Below are 21,906 nucleotides of genomic sequence, written 5' to 3' on the forward strand. Positions count from 1 at the left end.
TGCACAGGTGTAATGAAAAGGATTGTTGCAGAAAATCATGGGCATGTAGAATTAGAGACAGAACAATTCACAAGAAAAGTATAAACTAAACATAAACTATGCAAGAAAAAACACAAATAAACAAAGAAAACAAAACACCACAATCAGAAAGTCAAACGTCATACAAAGTGGTCATAAAATTGCTCTGCTGAGGTAGTGTTCCGGGTTACACAGACTGGTTTATGAACCGAATAGTTGAAGGGAAGTAGCTATTCTTGAACTTGGTGATTTGGGACTTCAGGCAGTTGTTACTTCTTACCCAATGGTAGCTGCGAAAAGATGGGTGTTATGACTGTGAACAAAGTCATCGGAGAGATACTAAAGCTAGTGGATATAGAAGCCTTTATTCAGCAAAATGAACAGCAAGCATCATGTTCGAGACGCTCTTGGAAGAAGAGGCCTGTCTGTCCCAATACTACATGACATTTTTATATGCTAAAAGTCGAAAGTAACAGTAGGACAATTCTATAGTTATAATGTAACTACAATGCTTCCTTTGAATTACATAAAATTTTCAACACCTCCATCTTCATACCCACACAGCAGACAACCTAAATAAATGTTAATTACCACTGACTCTGGGTCACATTCACGCATATGCAGTCAAATGGAGTGTTCCTTTGTTTGCAATCAACCCCAAAATGCTGATCCAGGAAGGCCATTGTTCAGAACTTCACTCTAACTTCAATCTACAACCCACATTCAGGTCTGAAGATCGGCTGCTGCTGAAATTAGTATTTGCTGTACATCATAACTCTAGAATACACCTGAACAATAGGCATGGTCTACCAGCTGTCCAGAAACTAGAAACCTTCAGTGAGACTAAGCCAAGGAACATCTTCCTTTGGGCAGGAGGAATTTAGTAGAGGGGTTCAAACTGAAGAGCCAGTTTCATTGAAATAAGTGACGAGAAATTGCTTCCAGTGACAGAAGGAGTGGTGACCGTGAAGATAACTGATGAGTATTTTAATTTGTTTCTTTTTCTAACCAGTACCCTGAAATCTAAGATATTCCTGAAATCAAAAGATATTTAAAACTGCCGAGGTCAATTATTAGTTTCAAACACTGGCAAAGCGTTTCCCTCAGCTGTCTGTGGAAGCACTTGAGCTTCTGGCCGAGACCTCTGCTGATTGCAGGGTGTCCCTGTATTTGACCCAGGTGAATGCAGGCTTGTACTGTAGGCAGTGACTCTGGGCTGTGACTGGATCCAGTAAGATTCAATATGGCAATTATGTTTGAAATCGGCATTTCTTGTGCCGATGATAAGAATTTCATCATCTTACAACTAAAAATAGGGCAAGACAAAACGTTTTGTTGCCAAACAAGACAACATTATTTGGTGAAAAAAAATGCCTTTTATTTCAATATAAATATGAAGTAATGTGAGAATTCCAGCACATTTTTGAAACTAGGTGTTTTTTATTATTTAATGCCAGATTATCAAGGCTTCACATTTCACAATATTTAGCAAGAGAGAATCAACAGTTTGGGTCTTATTCCTTAGAGTTTAGAAAAATGAGAGTTAGCCTTACTCAAACATAGCAGATCATAAGGGCAAATGGTGATATTTTTTCATTAGTGGGAATGTCACAAATGAGGAGCTAGAGTAACAAAATAAGGGGTTGAATGTTTAATGGCTCAGTAGGAAACTCATTGGAGGGGAAAAGAAAAATGTAAAACAAAACTGCTCATAATGTTCCAAACATGGCCGAACCATTACAACTTATACAACCCCAACATGATGTCCCAACTCATATATTCAATGCCTCTGTCTATAAAGGGAGGCAAGCTAAATGCTTTATCTTATAATCTTCATTATCTTATCCACCTGTGTCACCATTTTCAGGGAGATATGAACTTGCAACCCAAAGTGCCTGTGCACATCACTGCTTCACTTTACTGAATATGCCTGCCAGTATTCAAAATCTGTCTAATATCTCACATTTGTCTGGATTAAATTCCATTTGCCTCTGTTCCACACAACTTTTCAACTGACCCATGTACCTCTGTATCCTTAGGAAGCCATCCATGCTATCTACAACCTCACCAATGTTTGTGTCAGCAGTATACTTACATTATACTGACCAATAACATATTCATCCAAGTCAGTTAATATATGACAAACAACTACAACAAGCACCAATCCCTCTGGTGAGAATCAGAAATCAGAATTAGGTTTAATATCACTAGCATACATAGTGAAATTTCTTGTTTTGTGGTAGCAGTACATTGCAAAGCCTGATAATATTCACTGTCCATTCATAAATCTGATGGTGGAGGAGAAAAAGCTGTTACTAAAACAGTGAGAGTATGTCTTCAGGCTCCTGCATCTCCTCCTTGATGGCAGCAACAAGAAGAGGGCACACCATTAATTCCTGTTGGAAAACATCTTCCCTCTGTCTTCTATCACCATACCAATTTTGTGTTCAGCTGAAATGGTTGGTTGGTATATTGAGCCTGGTTCAGTTTTATTACACTGGAATATAGAAAAAGGAGTAGGTAATTAGTCCCTTGGATCCTACCCACCCATTAATTAGAACATAACTGAGCTATTTTAACTCCATTTATTGGCATGTTTCTGCAAGTGTTATTTTCTAATAAAAATTGTTCTGTTTCAGGTTTGGAGTTTTAAGTTAACAAAACTTCCAAAACATTTTGGGAGAGAGAATTCTGATTTCTACATTTTACATGAAGAATCATTTTTCTCATCACTGCTACATGTTCTACCTTTGAGTTTACATCCTTATTCAGGGCTCTTTCACCAGAAGATATTATTTCTGTTTAATTACCATGTTCTTCAATCATTTTAAGCATCTTGATTATTTCAACCTTAATCTTTTAGAATATTTAATGTTAATTAGGGATGGAGGTATTATTATAGTGTTGAGTTGGTAGGAGGCCTTAGTTCTGGAGATGTTGAGTCTATCCCCTCACATAATTTAGCAAACAAGTCAACGATGGATTGAAGCTCAGCCTCTGAATGTGCAAACATGCAAACCACAGCTCAGCTGCTGAGATTGGGATGACCTTGTTTCTGAAATCATAGCTTGAATGGTTTCCCATTAGTTGTTTTAAATATTTACCATCCTTTGTGTGTAGAATCATTAACAAACTTCACTGTTGAAAGTCTTTGATCCAATTCCATTGCCGATAGCTGCTGGTTATAGAGCACATATTCAGTGAAAGCAGTTTATTTTTAACTAATCGATTAATTCTTCTTAATAATGTGTAAAGTAAACCCTCCCCCCCCTTAAACCTATGTACCAGAAAATAAAAATCTAGTTGGTATTATATTAAATTATACCCATTTTAATGTCATTTTGGTGAATTTACATTCCTTCTAAGATCAGAATAGTCTTCCAAACGTGTGATACTCACAGAAATCCAGATGAGATTGAATGGTATAGGCATGAAGTCAAACTGAAGGCCGTCTTTCCACTCAGGTAAACATAAAAGATGCCCTAGCACTTTGCAAAGAAGAAGAGTTGTCCTGACCTCCTAACTTTCATTTATCAATCACTTCTAACAGATGTCCTGGTCATTAATCCCATTGCAGTCATTACCACCTCGGAGCACAAACCTGCCCTATGATTTTCCTACTTTACATCTGCTATTACACTTCAAAAATTAGCTGAATGATATTTGGAAAATCTTATAGAGCAAACATTGCTAGATCAATGCAGATACCTGCTGCACATATAATGTCAAAAAGTTTCTTCTCACATCAAAAGTTGACCAAGGTACAGAATAGCTCCCTTTGTAGTGAAGCCAAGAACACTCCAGCTATTCTTGGTCACTTCTATACCAGGAGAGGGGAGATTGCCAGATCTCTCCAAATGAGCCAAATGACCTTTGGTCACAGTACAAAACCTACAATTATTAAATCTGAGAAGAGGTCAACTTTGAATGGGGAATTCTGCAAAATGTAGAGCTTTTCTAACATATGAAAATACTCATGATTTCTATTGTTTGAAATGGATGGTGTTTCACACACACTTCAAGTTTATAGTCTATTTACACCCAAAAAATACATTGGTAAATGGAATTTATCCACTCTTCTAAACTACATCATTCCTGAGGCTCCCTATAAAACTTGATCCTTCCTGTTTATACTTTCACTTCACATTTCTCCACTGCCTTCTCTCAGGCATAAAATGTTCTGTTATATTTCAGACCGAGTGTTATTTGCTTTAAGGTATCATGGAGCATTTGGAACGGCATCAAGTATTGTTATTAAATATTGTATGTATGTGCACATTTCATAAATCTGTGCACAATGAAAGCTGAAGAATCTGCATTTTTAAAAAAATGGTGCAGGGGTGTATTTGAATTCTCCTTCATCCAGTTGAATCCTGGCAATAAAGAGTAAGGCGGAAAATTACGAAGAACATAATGAATGTTGTGGGACTGGGCAGAAGAAATGTCCCTTCAGACCCCCTTGAATAGAGGTGAGTAGTAGTCAGTGGCACTTTGCAACATGAAGCTATTCAACCCCTTGGGTTTTATGCAGTCTCTTGTTGTCCTTTAAGACTGATAGACCTGCCTGAATGCCAGGATGACCCGTGGCTTATTAAATGTGGTTTTGGCTCAAGGCTGGCAGAGGATATGCAGCATTGCAGGGCATTGTGCGTGTGCATCTGTGAGTTTGCATCTATGTGCTTGTGCCCACGCTCACATGCTTGTGTATGTGTATGTGTATGTGTAGAATGAGTCCTATTGAGGAATAATGCTCTAACTAGCTTGTTTCGTTTCTGTGGTTTAATTAAGTGAGACTGCCAGTTCAGTGCATTCACACGTCATCTGTCTAGCTGGGCTTTCCTGGCTGTCAGTCAGCCACCACCCCACCAGAGCTGTGGAAAATTAGGGGCTATCAGATAATGACTAGAAATCTCTCACAAAGAATGTCTCCAGCCACCTCCCTTAAGCTTCACCTCCTCAGGTCCATTGCCACCTCTGTAAATCCATCTGTGAAATGAACTGTGAAACTGAGGAGCAGGAGGAACAGGGAGGTGAAAATAAGATGGCCTTTTCATTTTCTGTTTCTATTCTGAGACCCAGTCTGGATGTTCTGCTTCTATCAGGCTTGTCAGCCTCTACTCTCTATCTGCTCATCTGTCTATATGTTCCAATTGCTTCGTGCTCTCTGTGAATGCTCTGTCTGTCTTCAATCTGAAGTATTTGCAATAATTACTTACTCACTGCAGGCCTCCAGTGGGTTTTGTAATTAGTCGGCATTTTTTGGATTGATACGTGATGGGGAGTTTTGAGATATGGAGTTAGTGCTCAAAATAATTTATTACCATAGCTTATCAAGTCAAGGTCACTGCAAAGCTGTGAATCTCTAACCTATGATGATCCATTGTGCATTTTTTGCACCACAGGAAATAATAACACTGTTTTAAATGACCCCATAGCTTCAGCCAGACAAGAAAGCTGTGCCCGGATGTATACAGAAGTACTGTAGTTTGTGGCAAAAGGAAACCATGGCCTCAGAAGCCTGGGAAAATTAACAACTCATGTATTTTTAGAAAACTCCTCTGCCATATGCAGAAGAGGCCAAAGTTCCATTCAAATATATATGTTTTATAATTTCACAGATAATGTTAAATAAAAATTTCAACTGCCCACTGTTCTAAGTGTTTCCCTGGAGACTGAGTATGTAGGAGTGAGTATGGACCAGATTCACAGGATTGATATGGTATGGGATGTTAATGAAATGAGAGGCTTTCCGAAAAAGATGCAATTTGCATTCTTTTGCACTGAGGAGGTTAAGGGATGAGCAAGTCCTGTCAAAGGATACAACAGGGCAAATCTGAGAAACTAATTATCTCCTAAAGTTGTTTCATAATGGGATGTAACTTTAGTTTAAAATTTGGCTGCTCAGAAGCAAAATTTGGAAGCACTCAGGATGGTAAAAATTTGGGACTCTCTCCTCCAAAAACCTGTGAATCCTGGGACAATTGCAAGTTTCATGTATATTTTGTTAGGTGAAGGAATCAATGAATTTGAAGCAGCCTTGATTAAATGTCATTTCAGGTAGAAATTTGTTACCGCCTGATGGAATGATGCAGAGAATTGAAAGGCTCCTGTTTCTGCATTCTGACACTTATTCTCCCTTCACAGTCCCTTTCCCATTATGGTTGGTCCTCCTCTTGTAGGTTCTCGTGTTATTTTCAGGCGAATTTCTAACTGAGACCCAATCTACTTTCGCATCAGTTTGCAACAAATCCCATGATCAGGTTAATGCACAAGTTCTTCCCAGTGCCTCACATTTGAATTCCCCCATCTAACACTGTCACAAGGCAGATACTTGATCGTTATGACAGCGCTGTTTGTGGAGCACATAGTGCGCAAATTGGCTGACGCATTTACAACTGTGCCTAAATTTCTAAAGTACTTCATCGGCTATAAAGTAAGTCTAGAATATCTTAGATATGGTTTTCAAATACTGTTCCCTCTTGCATGAGGTACCAGGGAGAATGGAGCGATGTCTAACAAAACAATATTTTGAGAAGTGAAAGGGAATATCCTATTCCAACCAATTAAGCATTTTCACTCATTGTTACCAAACAAAAACTAAATATAGTGTCCACATTCTCCATTGTGAAGTTGAAACCCTTCATAGGCAGAGAGAGGGTTAACAGAAGAGACTAAAGAAAGACAGCCATCCACTTTGCCTTGTGCAATATGGTTTTGAGAGTTGAGCTGATTGGATATTTAGATTTCCAAACTGTAGGAGAAATGTTAATATGAATGCTTTGCTTAAGTTTCACACTCCTTTAGACTGGCCGTTCAAGCCGTTTGTTCGTAGAATCCATCTTCTAAGCAGAGAGAGTTACAAGTGAGCTGGAAGAAGTGATGAGTTGAGGAAGTCGAGATAAAAGCAGTTGCAGAGTGTGAAGTGGTGAAGGAGGAATGGGGTGGGGGGGGGTCAGAGAAAATGAGGAAGGAGGGAGGGGTGAATAACAGCATACCACTGTTGGTAGACTATGCATCTGTGTTTCTCAGACATTTGCACACAGTTTTACTATGGTTCAAACATTTGATTAATCATTGCACTCACTGTATATGCATTGTGTGGGCATGTGGCCAGGTGGTTAAGGTATTCGACTAGCGGCCTGAAGGTCGTGAGTTCCAGCCCCAGCCGAGGCGGTGTGTTGTGTCCTTGAGCAAGGCACTTCACCACATAGTGCTCTGTGATGACACTGGTGCCAAGCTGTATGGGTCCTAATGCCCTTCCCTTGGACAACATGGGTGTCGTGGAGAGGGGAGACTTGCAGCATGGGCAACTGCCGGTCTTCCATACAACCTTGCCCAGGCCTGCGCCCTGGAGAGTGAAGACTTTCCAGGCGCAGATCCATGGTCTCGTAAGACTAACAGATGCCTTAAATATGCAGTTAAATGCTCCATAGTCTTCCAGATACTGCTCTTTTCTACCCTTTTCGTGTTATAATTCATGATTAATTGATTTAAAAAATACAAAGCTCATTTTGCCCATGATTGATGAGCAATAAGCAAAAGAAAATATTGGTACATGATTACAATCATTAAAAATACCCTTTGTGGTCTCAGACCTTAACGTACCACCAACTACAAAGATGTTTGTTTCACAACAACTTACCAAAGAAACAAAGAAGTCCTGAAGAAGGGTCTCAGCTTGAAACGTTGACTGCTTATTCATTTCCATAGATGCTGCCTGACCCGCTGAGTTCCTCCAGCATCTATAGAATCTCTTGTGTTCAGGATAAACTAAAAAAGCCGCGTCCTCACTAAAAGCTGTGTGCATATTTACCATAGAATGCACAATGTATAATAGATAAAAGCATTAATGATTCTGCATTGTGAAAAGATTTAAAAGGTATATGAGAATAATGTTGCCATGTGGGGGAGACTGACAAAAGGTTATAAATATTAGATAGTCACAGTATTTTCAGATCCAAGCGGCAATTTAGGAGAAGCTGCTTTATTGAGAGAATGCTTAGGTAGTGAACTTGACTATGACAAGGAGTACTTTAAGCAAACAGCACAGATGTATTTAAGGGATAGATAGTCAAATAAATGAGGATAAAATAGGATAATCATATAGGATTAGATAGACGTGCATAGGAGGAGGTTCCTATGGAACATAAGTCCCAACATAAGACTGCTGAGTGCTCTGTGCTTATGGAGCAATTTCAGTGCAGTGCTGTGTAACCAAGGTATTCAGGGATCTAGTTTGTGAAATGTATACATTTCCTTTATTTAAAATCCCTGATTTAAAAGCCTTCAAAGTCCTCATATTATCTTGTATGTGAGAAATATTCCGGGTCCTAACAGGATGGCACAGCCAGTGCTACTTTAAATAATTTACAGTGGCATATAGAACCTGTGGTCTCCAGCTCAGACCTAATCAATCTGGATCTGTTATCCTATAATTAAAGGAATCACCTTTTGCCCTATTTCTGATTGATTTTTTTTTCCCAAAGACGTACACATACTGACAATTCCCTAAACGATTTCCTCCATGACTGCGTAAAACTGAGTGAGACAGGCCATGTGTAATAGAAGGCAAATGGATTTGTGAAGGCTGCCAAATTGCCCGTGGCAGAGTGAGGACCTATGGTTATATGAGGGGTGGGGTGCCAAACACTCCGGGACCAAGATTACTCAGGATTCTCTTCTGGATCTGTTTGGACCTGTTTGACGGGTATTGTTGTGAACAATGTGGATGAAAAAAGCATGTAGTCTCTAAGATACTGTTTCCCTTCTCACTCTCACGTACTGTATATGAATATTATAGAAGGGGTTAATGGCTGTTTGGCTGAACGATGCATTCAACCTCCAGCGACATTTGAAACCAAATTTGGCAACCTATGTAGGGGGATGCTTTTCATAACTGCATTTGGCAAGATTCAATCCTATACTCACATTACAATTACTGGTCACCAGAAGGAGACAGTCCTAGTGTTCAATTAGAAAAACTGTGCTTTAAATCCATCCCAGTGATAACAAAACCTTTCAACAATGAGTAAGGATGTAATTTTTACCAAAATACAACCCATTTCCAATGTACCTAGGGTAGCTGAAAACACATGGAAGCAGAAAGGAAAAGAAAACATAACATCACTGCAATTAAGCTCCAAATTCCAGTCAGATTTTATCACTCTACCAGAGCCAATGGTGGGGAAACCTTCATCCCAATCCCTTAGCAACAAGATTCAGCGTATCAGTGGCCCCGTTCCATTCTACGGCTTTCACCAAGTCAGCTGAACTTCAAGTAGGTCAGCCTGCTTTCTAATGCTCCACGGCTGACTGACCCCATCAGTCGCGTCTGTCTGCCTTATCCCCCGAAGTGACCTCAATTGCCTGGTGACACAATGACATACTGCTCTGTTAGAGCACAGTCAAACTGCAGCTACATTATTCCACCTCAGGCATCACTTGCTAGACCTTAGTCCCTCTGGAGTGGCCGCATCAATCAGACTGCTATTCACATGCGTAAGCAGCTCCCGCACAAGAGGCTGCCTTCATTAATGACCAGCTGTTTGAGCTAATATCCAAACAAAATAATGTCCTCTACCTTGTCTGACATTGCATGTCACTCACATCTGCCAGGTTATGCTCATTGACTTAATGGTGAGCTGCAAATTAAAAGCAATTCAGCACATCAACTGCAGTTTGGCATTTATCTTGTACATGAAAGAGACTCGCATTTACACGCTGCCGTTCATGACCCTAGGTGGCCCCACAAGCATCCTGCAGCCTATGAAGAAAAGCCACTGCTGTGTCTTGGGACTTCTGGTGGTCCGTTTGCACACTGCACAGAGTGCAGACAGTCACAGAGACACACCCTTCGGCCCATCTATATCATGCTGTCCATCAAACACCTATTCATATCAATACTACATGACTCCTATTTTATGCCTTCCATTTTCCAGCTAATTCTCCCCAGATTTTACTAACTACCCACACATTAGGGGGAAATTTACAGCGATTAGTCAATCTACTAACATAATACATTTTTTGAACATAGGAGGAAAGGGGAGCACCCGGAGGAAACCCATACAGTTACAGAGAGAACGTACAAAGTCCACGTTGACAGCACCAGAGGTCAGGATTAAATGCAGGTCTGTGGTGCTGTGAGACAACAACTCTGCTAGCCCTGCTATTGTGTCGTGTTGTCTATTGCATGTAGCTCTTTAACGAGCTCAGCATTCTCATAAACACCTGAGAGGTTGTTTCCTCCTTTTCGGTTTGTGGCGTGAGCTAGTTAGAGTCTGTCCACAGGAAAACCTGTGCTACACTTGGGAAAACAGAACCACACCATACAGGCCTGCCTTTGTGCTGCTGGCTGAGAGGCCCTTTTGAGCAAGGCCCACCCACATAGCCACTCTCCAGTTAACACGTCCTGAAGTTTAGAAAGTCCCATCGGAAAATGCCAGGGTCGACTTGGTCTGGGTGAAAAGACTGGAGATGGGAAACAAGGGGACACAGTAGTGCAGTGCCCTGCAGCTCCAGTCACCTGGGTTCAATTCTGACCTGGGGTGCTATATGCGTGGAGTTTGCACGTTTTTCCGGCGACTGTGTTGGTTTCCTCCAGGTGACTTGGTTGTCTCTCAAAGTCAAAGTCAAAGTTAAAGTAACTTGATTATCGAAGTATTTATATGTCACCATATATAACCTTGAGATTCATTTTGTTGTGGGCATACAATCCATAGTAGAATAATAACCATTATAGAATCAGCCCCACATCCCAAGGATATGCGGGTTGTTAGTTCAATTGCTTATTGCATATTGTCCTTGGGATGTCAGTGAGCAGTAGAATCTGGGAGCAGTTGATAAGAACATTTCTTTAGCCGGAGAGTGATGAATCTGTGGAATTCATTGCCACAGGCAGAAATGGCGGCCAAGTCATTAGGTATATTTAATGCAGAGGTTGATAGGTTCTTGATTAGTCAGGGTTTCAGAGAAAAGCAGGCAATTGGGGCTGAAGGGGAAAATGGATCAGTCATGATAAAATGGTGGAGCAGATGATGGGCCAAATGTTCTAATCCTGCTCTTAGATCTTATAGAATGTGGGGAGAATAAAATGAGGTTAGTGTAAGATTGGTGGTAGATGGGCACAATAGACTCATTTCCCTGCTGTGGTACCCTAAGACAATGCCACTAAAAAAAGTCAATAGCTGAAATTATGACCTAGAATAGAAATGGTTTGAAAACTCAGCTGTGCACCAAATCTGCTGACAATAGTTACTGTGCCAAGCAAATCTCATTTACACTTCAGATCCTCAAAAGACAGATTTTTCACTATAGGTTAATAGTGCCTCTTTCTTCCTTGATCATTTGTTCAGCCATAACGTTTCCTTTCAAAGGCAACTGTATTATAAACTTAATACTGTTTGCCAAGTTTTCCATCAGGGCCCCCATGTGTGTCACAACAACATCATGCATATATCACTCATTTAACATTAACATCCAATCCAACTTCTTCCCAGGATAAATAACAAACACAATTCGACAAGTTACAATAGGAGAACAGGTGAAGTCGGTGAAAACTTGGACAAAGGTAGGACGTTAATGCATTTCAGAAGTTAAAACCTTGGTAGCTGAGTGTACTGTCGATGTGGAACAGAAGCTCCGTGTATAACGTATGCTCATCCAGTGATTCTGTGACAGGACATGATGGCCCGTGGAGCCCCTTATTGTGCAGTCTGCACAGAACAGTGCTGTAACTGAAGGTTATGGCCATCTTTGAATGCATTGACGCTCCCTGCAGATTACAGTACACTGTTACTGGTGTTCTCTCTAGATTTCATTGCTGCCTGATGTTCCCTGTAGATCCCAGTGCTTCTCACTGCTGTTGGCATTCTGATTCCAGTGCTGCCTATTTTTTTTCTGGTGCTCTCAGCAGCTTCCAGTCCTCACAGTAAATATTGATACTCTTTTTGTACCACCGTGCTCCCTGTAGATTTGTGGAGTGTCTTAAAAGCTCCGAGGTGAAGAAACAAAAACAATCATTCAGTTGTACTGACCTTGAAATTTTCTACTTCAATGTCAGGTTGTAGCGCAGACACCTCATCAATCCACAATCAGTGGATAGCACCTTGCCATTTCCATGAATTCTCCGCCCCTCCTTCATCATTGACGATGTCTGCCTCTCTCTCGGTGCCACTTTTACTGTGTTTAATTTCTCAGTGCTTTTGCCATCGCCTGACGCTGCCAGCTGACTGGAGAAGAGCGTACCTGTTATTGAATCGGACCTGTCAGCAAGGGAATCGATGCCCGGCAGATGGTGGAACAGCAGAGGAAGCGGAGGGTGGAAGAGAAACACAGAATAAGACCCTGACATTTTAACCAGGCAAAGAAGAACAAACTACCCACAAGAAATTAAAAGCAGAGAGGATGCTTTCATATCCCCGATGGTAAAAGGCACACAAGGCATTTAGTGATCTTGCCCGGCACCTTGCAGGAGTCCTGAGCGGTATTGCTGTGATTGGCGATCGCCAGGCATTCCCTGATCCTGCAGCCAGATGACGATGACAATGATCGTGAGGTCAACTTTTTTTGACTGAAAGAAAAGAAGTTTTCCACAGTGATGCTTGCTCTCTCTCTAGTGGTTAGAAAAAAAATTCTTTCTTTGTGCTTGCTTCCTTCCTTAACCGGCGAGGTCCCAGTGACAGGGTGGATGCTGTTCCTCAGGCGTGAGCTTGATGGCAGCAATATTATTTCAAAGGTGACACGCCAGCACTTCCCGCACACAGGCGAGTCTGGGAGCCACTTATTTGTTCACCTGTGGATGGTCTGACCTCACAGTTGCACGACATGATCAGGAAATCATTTTTTTTCCACACCCGCTTGGCACCATAAACAAAGTTGCTGCTTGACTGGAGTCCAGATGTTTAAACAAGGTCACAGAAGCAGACTGTGAGAGTGACAATAGGAGCTGCTCACAGTGCCACAGTAACGCAGCGACTATTGCGACGCTATTACAGCTCGGGGCTTCGGAGTTCAGAGTTCAATTCCAGCGTCCTCTGTAGGGAGTCCGTACATACTCCGTGTGGAATGTGGGGGTTTTTTCCCCCCCGGAGACTCCAGTTTCTCCCACAGTCCAAAGATATACCGGTTAATTGATCATCATAAGTTGTCCCATGACTAGGTTAGAGTTAATCAGGGTTTGTCAGGGGTTGCTGGGTGGCACGGCTGAAGGACCAGAGTGGTCTATTCTATGTTGTATCTATAAGTAAATAAATATATAATGTTTACACCTCCCAGTGTCAAACCTCAGAGGTTGGGCTTGTACTGTGATATTACTCAGCTCATCCCTGGTTTGATCAGAAGGTTGGTGTGAACAAGTAGGGGCAGAAACCCCTGGCATGTAGAGCCTGGCACTGAGCCAAACCTGCCTGTGCCTACACTACACCGACTGCTGAGGGTCACGCAAGCCAAATGGGGATAGCGGACAATTTCATTGCCGATAAATGGAGTGGAGCTCTCTGTCCTGCTGCTTAATATAGGTTTGTGAATTAACTGCTTGCAAGCCAAGCGCTCTCAGCAGCTTGCACAAATTTTACACAGCTCAGCAGTTCTTTCTCAGATCATCAGGGAAATCCACAGCGAAAACCAGAAGTTTTTTTCTCCCTCTTCCTGAGATTTTCTTCCCCCTCCCCACAGGGAGAGTGATCGCAGTATGTTACATTTTAAGCATGAGCACATTTCCTGCCATTCCAAGGACTATGGTGGAGCTTTCTTATCTGATTTGCTAATTTAAGGGAAATATATCACATGCAACCTAGGTTTTTAATTTTAACCCACAGTCAGGCTTCAAGTGTGACTCAGTTTTAATATCTATAAACAGTCCACTGTTAAAGATGACAACAACATTTATGGAGTTTACTATTCTGACAAAGGGTCTCAAACCTGAAATATTAACTCCTTTTTCAGAATCAGAATCAGGTTTATTTTCACTGGCATTTGTCAGGAGGTTTGTTTGTTTGTGGCAGTAGTACAGTGCAAGATATGAGAATTTACTATAAGTTACAGTAATAAACAAATACAGTAAATACAGAGCAAAAATAATAAACAAATGCAGTAAAAACAGAGTAAAAGAAGGAAGGTGAAATTGTGGTAAGGAACTAGTCCTCAATCAGCTTTGGCTCCTCCTGCTTTCTCCAAACCCAAGGGGTTGCCATGGGTGCCCACATGAGCCCCAGTTATGCCTGCCTTTTCATTGAATAGACAGAAGTCTGTTTCAAGCCTTCCCTGGTAATGCTCCCCAACTCTTTCTGCGCTGCAGTGACATCTGCATTGGTGCTGCTCTGTGCATCCATGCTGAACTTGTCAATTTCATCAACTTTACCTCCAACTTCCACCCTACCCATAAATTTGTCAGGTCCATTTCTGACACCTCTCTTTCCTTCCTTGATCTCTCTGTCTCAATCTCTGGCAATGAACTGTCTACCTACATCTTTTTTGAACCTAACAATTCCCATGGCTATCTGAGTGATACATTTTCCCACCCTGTCTTCTGTAAAAACGTCATTCCCTTTCCTCAGTTCCTTTGTCTCCACCGCATCTGCTCCCAGGATGAGGCTTTCCTTTCCAGGACATCAGAGATATCCCCTTCTTCAAAAAATGGGATTTTCCTTCCTCCAACATTGATGCTCGCCCTCACCCGCATCTCCTCCGTTTCCTGGACATTCGTGCTCTCCCCATCTTCCTGCTGACTTAACACTGATAGAGTTCATTTTGTCCTCACCTATATTACCACCCCAGTGAGCACATCATTCTACACAGCTTCAATGGGATCCTACAACCAAACACATCTTTACTTACTGCCTCTGACACCAATCTTCAGTTTCAGCAGGGATTGCTCCATCTGTGATTCCCTTGTCCATTCATCCCTCCCGACTAAACTCCCAAAACAAAATGCTACACCTGCCCATTCACCTCCTCCCTTAGGGCCCGAAACAGTTCTTCCAGGTGAGGCAACACTTCACCTGCGAATCTTTTGGGGTTGTTTATAGTATCCAGTGCAGCTGATGTGGGCTCCCTCTACACCAACATAAATTGGGGGACCGCTTTGTTGAGCACTTCAGCCCCATCTGCCAAAAGTAGAATTTCCTTGTGGCCAAACATTTTAATTCCTATCCACATTCCCTTTCTGGCACGTTAGTCCATGACATATCTTTTGCCATGATGAGGCCACTCTCAGAGAGGAGGAGCAACACCTCACATTCCATCCAGGTAGCCTCCAATCTGATGGCCTGAACATCGATTTCTCCTTCTGGTAATTTTTTCCCCTCCTCCTCCCCTTTTTACCACTTTGACCTCTTATCTCTTCTTCTCACCTGCCCATCACCTCCCCTTCTTCACTTTCTCCCATGGTCCACTCTCTGATCCTATCAGATTCATTCTTCTCCACCTACTTGGCTTCAGCTATGATCTAGTTAACCTCCTTCTCCACCATCCACCTTTTTATTCCAGCACCTTCCCTCTTTCTTCCCAATCCTGAAGAAGGGTCTCGGCCCAAAACATTGACTGTTTATTCATTCCCATCGATGCTGCCTGACCTGCAGAGTTCCTCCAGCATTTTTTGTGTATGTTGTTCTGGATTTCCAGCATCTGCAGAATCTCTTGTGTTAGTGAGATAGACTTCAAGGGTTCACGGACCATTTAGAAATCAGGTGGCAGCATGGAAGGAGCTGTTTTTAAAGCTTTTAAAGTCTTCAGGCTCCAGTTTTTCCTCCCCAATGACAGCAGTGAGAAGAGGGCATGCGTGATAAACCATGTATATAGGTTGTAACTGGGTTACCTGTCTGGACATGCCTGGACATGCCCCTCTGCTGACTGCTCCTGTGGCTCCTCCCACAGACCCCTAAGTAAAGGCAGTTGTGCCACTGCTCCTCCCTCAGTCCAGTACAGACACAGCATGGACGAGGACCCATTTTACTGTGAATAAAAGCCTTTCAGTATTTACTCTACTTCCAGTCTTTTGGAGTAATTGATAGTGCATCAGCATGTCCTGGGCTGACAGGATCTTTTATTGCAGAAATTCGCTGCACTCTTTCGTGACAGGAAGTATGACTTGACCTAACACAAGAGAATTTAGTAAAATAGATTTGGAGATAATGTTTCCATTTGTGGGGAAATCACTATTAAAGTCAGTGGGTAATTCAATAAAATCTTTCCCTGAATAACTGTAATAATGCAGAACACATTAAGAAGGAATGAACAGGAGTGAGTGATAGGATTGGATAAAGATGGGTAGGATACTTATGTACACCATTAAGGAAAGGTAAGCCTAATTCTGTCCTGTATATTGATATGTAATTTGATATTATTTCAGTCTACTGTTTGTGTTTCAACTGGAAACTGTCTCATTTCCAAGACAGAGGGTTAAAAACCATTTCAGAAACTTCAGCATTTAAACCTGTGCAGCAAAAAAGGAGTACTGAACCATCAGGATGAGAGGTCAAATTAAGCCTAATTAAGGTGACAGCAAAAAGTCTCACAAGCTTGGTAAGTGTACCAGCGAATTTTGTAAATGCCATATACTGTTGCTGGAGTCAACTATCATTGGAGGGAGTGGATAATTAAATGTAAGCATATCAAATTCTGTCATGAAAATGCCTATTATATAGTAGTCCTAAAATCCAGAAATAACCAATATTGTGAAACATCTTGGACAAGTTGCTGTTTACAAGAAGGTATCACTGATTCAGACACATGTGATTTGCTGACTTGTTTTCTTCTGTGGTCTACATACTAGCTCCAGTGAATACTCTACCACAGGATGAGTTGTTTAGTAGACGCTTTGTGTTATCGGAATAAAAAACAACATAAAGAAACCAGCTTAATGTTGCTTGTAAGAAAACAATGAATAACCATGTACAATTGATGATAAATGCCCAGTGAGAATTCATATTGCTCATAACATATTCCCAGTGCCAGAACAGCTGGGAGGCCGTCGCTGGAGGAAGTTGAAGGAGGGTGTGCACTGTTTACTCTCATCTGGATGGGAAGGGTTTGCCTTCCATATTTGGGAAGAGACACTGTTGAAACTTCCCCTTTGCACTTCAACGCATCAAGAATAAATCAGTTTTGGAGAAATGCATCAAAATAGGGTGTGTACTGGTAGAGGAAGAAATATTATATGTGTCAGCCTGGTCCACTTGGCTGTATTCAATATCTTGGTCAGAAATTTATAGTTTGACTTAATCTTATACACGATACACAGTGCAAGTATACACTGTAATTTAGTACTAAAGGAATGGTTAAAATTCTAAATTTGCATAGATGTAAACCAAAGCCTCTACTTCCTGCTCAAATGGCCATAAAGATCTTGATGACACCGTCTGGAAAAGAATAAAGGAGTTCATATGGTCTCCAGGACAACATCCTTCCATCAGCCATTATGACATCAGGTCGCCCATTCTATCTGTAGGAAATGGTTTTCACAATGTCACATTGATCCTTCGGTAAAATAAATCTGTCATTAATGTGTTCTGGAATGTCCTGGAGGTGTGGCCAAGTTTTATATGATTGCAAATGCCTTATACTGATTGCAAAAAACTGATAAGTGGATCTGGAAGGCCATGCTTCAGACTGGTTTACATTAATGGAATAGAACAGAAGATGCCAGTCAGATTTCATGAAGAGTTTAATGCAAATTCTGGGCACAAAGGTGACAGATGTAGCAATCAAGTTGACTCATGGTATCAAAAGATTAGTAAACATGCAAAGATGATGTGAAATCAACGTTGGAAGTATAAACCTTCTTTGCAGCTGACAAGGATGATCATGCCCAGAGTTTTTATGTATAGTTTCCTCTGCCACTATCAGGATCTGTTTCTAGTATTTTCTCTTTTATTTTGTTTTGGATTTCCAGCGGCTGCTGTTTAATCATTCCTTTTGTGAAGCAATTGTGCCAGGTTTGTTCCAGCATGGACATTATGGTGGTTATGGGATGCCTGATTTTCTTTGAAGCTTGTTGCCTGGAAGTAGACATCTCCTGGAGACCTGCCTTCCTGGGCCACATTATAGTCCATTAGACCCCACTGGCTCACTCCATCACACACCTCTCCAGTTCTTCAGCTCCCACCTCAGCTCTTATCCCTGTCACCTTCACTGATTCTCACGGCTGACCCCAAATCTTGCCTCTGCCTCCCCTACCACAACCCTCAGTACTGCCTCACCAGTTCCCACTCCTGTCCCAGATTCATCAACTTCTATTGTTTCCTCTGATTCTCCCCAACACACTCTGCTGTCGCAGCTCTCACCATTGTCCCAGTTCTCACCACGGCACCCAAAATCTCACCACTGCAACCAGGTCTCTCTGGTAACTCCCACCTCCCCTTGCCCCCACCCCTCTGTGTCTTACTGCTGTCCTGACTCTTCTTGCATTGCAGAGAGAAGAAATGGAGGAAAGAGGAAGACAGGGGGATAAAAAGGGGAAGAGAGCAAGAGTGGAAGAGGAAAGTGAAGCAGGAGAGGAGGGGGAGAGACCTGCTCTCCAGCCAGTGGACACAACACTGCTTCCCACCTTTCTGTCCTATCCTCTGTTCCCCTTCCATTCTCTCTCCCTCCTCCTTCTCGTTCATTCTTCCCCCTCTTTAGTTCGTCTTTAATGCCATCCTCTGTCTCCATTGTTCCTTTACAACCCCTCACTCTTTCACTCCAGTCTGTCACCCTACCCAATTCTCCTCTTCCTATTTTCTCACCCCACACACTCCCTCTCTCCTCTGCCTACTCCCTCCCCGCTCATACTGAAACCATTTCCCTCATTCGTTGTTCAAAATACTGAGGTTCAATTGTTGCCCATTATTGGTGGATCATGTGATTAAAACCACATTTTTCAGCCACAATTAATTAAGATAATTCGCTTAATCACTCAACATCCTAATTGTAATGCAATAATGTTAAAAATGGTGATATTGTTGTGCTACATTATGTTGAAGATATGATGTAAAATATGCTAATTTGCAGACAGCAGATGATGAAACTTCACAGTGTGAATTTCAATTAATAAACTGGCTATAATTCCAATTACTTTCCTTCATATTAATTGTTCTACTTGAAGTAGATTTTTTCCTAACATTTGGAAAGATTCTGTTATGGATTGAAAGCTCCTATAAATTGTGCTCACAAAAGCTGGCTTTGAACAAGCCAAGGTAGGGAAATCTGCAATGATGGGGCCAGATAAAAGGAAACATGAGGTGAAAAGCAGCAGGGTTTTTATTCACACACAGAACATGATCTGGAATTTTTAAAATAGATATGTTATATACATGAATATTAACGAGACTGGGCCCAAAACATCAATTGTTTATTCATTTCCATAGATGCTGCCTGACCTGCTGATTTCCTCCAGCAGTTATTAGATTAGATTACGAGGACACTCAGTCCTCATTTATTGTCATTTAGAAATGCATGCATTAAAAAATGATGCAATGTTCCTCCAGTATGATATCACAGAAACACAGGACAGACCAAGACTAAAACTGCCAAAAACCACATAATTATAACATGTAAGTTTGTGTCTGTTTCAATGATAACAATCTCTTTCATGACGAAACAAGCAAGCAGTTCCATTATGGGCACTAGCCTACCCAGCATTCAGGACATCTAGAAGGAATGGCACATCAGAAAGGTGGCATCCATCATTAAGGACCCCATCACCCAGGACATGCCCTCTTCTCATTGTTACCATAAGGAAGGAGGTACAAGAGCCTGATGTCACACACTCACTGATTCAGGAACAGCTCATTTCCCTCTGCCATCGGATTTCTGAATGGACATTAAACCCATGAACGCTACCTCCCTACTTTTTTTGAACTACTTATTTAATTTCTATATAAACTTAATATTAAAGAGCGGGGATGGGAAGAGGTTCAAGAGTGGAATGGCCATCAGCCACCTCCTGTACATGGATGACCTGAAGCTGTATGCCAGAAATGAAAGAGACATTGGCTCACTAATCCACCTGACAAGGGTCTACAGCAGAGGCATGGGATGTCATTTGGATAGGCAAAGTGCAGCCAGATGGTAGTGAAAAGAGGCAAACTCATCAAGACTGAAGGAGTCGAGTTACCTGAAGGCCACAAACCAGGTGTACATATACCGTTTTGCAAATACCTGGGGATTCTGCAGGCACTTGGAAGCCATGATGAAGACACAAAGAAGGCTGCAACATCCAAGTACCTCGAAAGAGAGAGAGACTGGTCCAAAAAACCAGCTGAATGGGAAAACAAGATCAAAGCCATCAATACATTGGCCCGACCAGTCATCAAATGCTCAGCTGCAATAGTAAGCGGAACAAGTGCTACACATGCCCTTACACTTTCTCCCTCACCACCATTCAGGGCCCCAGGCAGTCCGTCCAGGCAAGGCGACACTTCACCTGTGAGTCGGCTGGGGTGATATACTTCGTCCGGTGCTCCCGATGTGGCCTTCTATATATTGGTGAGACCCAACGCAGACTGGGAGACCATTTCGCTGAACACCTACGCTCTGACCACAAGAGAAAGCAGGATCTCCCTGTGCCACATTTTAATTCCACGTCCCATTCCCATTCTGATGTGTCTATCCATGGCCTCCTCTACTGTCAAGATGAGGCCATTCAGGTTAGAGGAACAACACCTTATATTCCGTCTGGGTAGCCTCCCACCTGATGGCATGAACATTGACTTCTCTAACTTCCGTTAATGCCCCTCCTCCCGTTCTTACCCCATCCCTTATTTATGTATTTATTTATTCCTCTCTTTTTTCTCTGTCCCTCACAATAACTCCTTGCCTGGTCTCCATCTTCCTCTGGTGCTCTCCTCCCCCTTTCTTTCTCCCTAGGCCGCCCATCCCATGATCCTCTTCGTTATCCAGCCTTGTATCCCTTTTGCCAATCAACTTTCCAGCTCTTAGCTCGATCCCTCCCCCTCCTGTCTTCTCCTATCATTTCAGATCTCCCACTCCCCCTTTCAAATCTCTTACCATCTCTTCTTTCAGTTAGTCCTGACGAAGGGTCTCGGCCCAAAACGTTGACTGTGCTTCTTCCTATGGATGCTGTCTGGCCTGCTGCGTTCCACCAGCATTTTGTGTGTGTTGCTTGAATTTCCAGCATCTGCAGATTTCCTCATGTTTGGATTGTTGTCATAGTGGAGTTCAAATTCTGGGAGCTTTTTGCCGGGGGCTTCTTAGTGCAAAAGGTTTAGATGGGGCAAAATTTGTTAGGTGCAAGGAGGTTTTTTTTTTACAAATTTATATGTAGATAGTTCAACAAGAAGTACTGGACCTAGTGTTGGATAATGAGCCTGGCCAGGTGGCAGACCTTTCAGTGTGTGATCAGTTAGGGAACAGTGACCACAAATATGATAATTGGGAACAGCTGTTTTTTGGGTAAGTCCACATCTGACATGTGGAAGGTGCTTAAAGATCAACCACACAGAGTACGGGACAGGTATGTTTCAGAAGGACAACGAAAGGCATTGTAAGAGAACCATAGAAACTACAGCACAGGAACAGGCCTTTTATCCCTTCTTGGCTGTGCCGAACCATTTTTCTGCCTAGTCCCACTGACCTGCACCTGGAACATATCCCTCCATATACCTCTCATCCATGTACCTGCCCAAGTTTTTCTTAAATGTTAAAAGTGAGCCCGCATTTACTACTTCATCTGGCAGCTCATTCCACACTCCCACCACTCTCTGTGTGAAGAAGCCCCCCGCCTAATGTTCCCTTCAAATTTTTCCCCCTTCACCCTTAACCCATACCCTCTGGGTTTTTTCTCCCCTTGCCTCAGTGGAAAAAGCCTGCTTGCATTCACTCTATCTATACCCATCATAATTTTATATACCTCTATCAAATCTCCCCTCATTCTTCTACGCTCCAGGGAATAAA

The 21,906-nt window shown here is 42.0% G+C and overlaps 1 long non-coding RNA gene across 1 annotated transcript; it reads right to left on the reverse strand.

Moving 5' to 3' along the window:
- Nucleotides 1-375: 375 nt before the first annotated feature.
- On the reverse strand, nucleotides 376-12,914 carry LOC134358012 (uncharacterized). The gene is made up of 3 exons (XR_010020772.1): nucleotides 12,051-12,914; nucleotides 3,123-3,196; nucleotides 376-2,515 (listed from the first exon to the last, which is right to left on the reverse strand). It is a non-coding gene; the product is annotated as an uncharacterized LOC134358012 (long non-coding RNA).
- Between the last annotated feature and the right edge of the window lie 8,992 nt (nucleotides 12,915-21,906).

This window comes from Mobula hypostoma, chromosome 17, assembly GCF_963921235.1.
Source record: "Mobula hypostoma chromosome 17, sMobHyp1.1, whole genome shotgun sequence".
Taxonomy (NCBI): Eukaryota; Metazoa; Chordata; class Chondrichthyes; order Myliobatiformes; family Myliobatidae; genus Mobula; species Mobula hypostoma.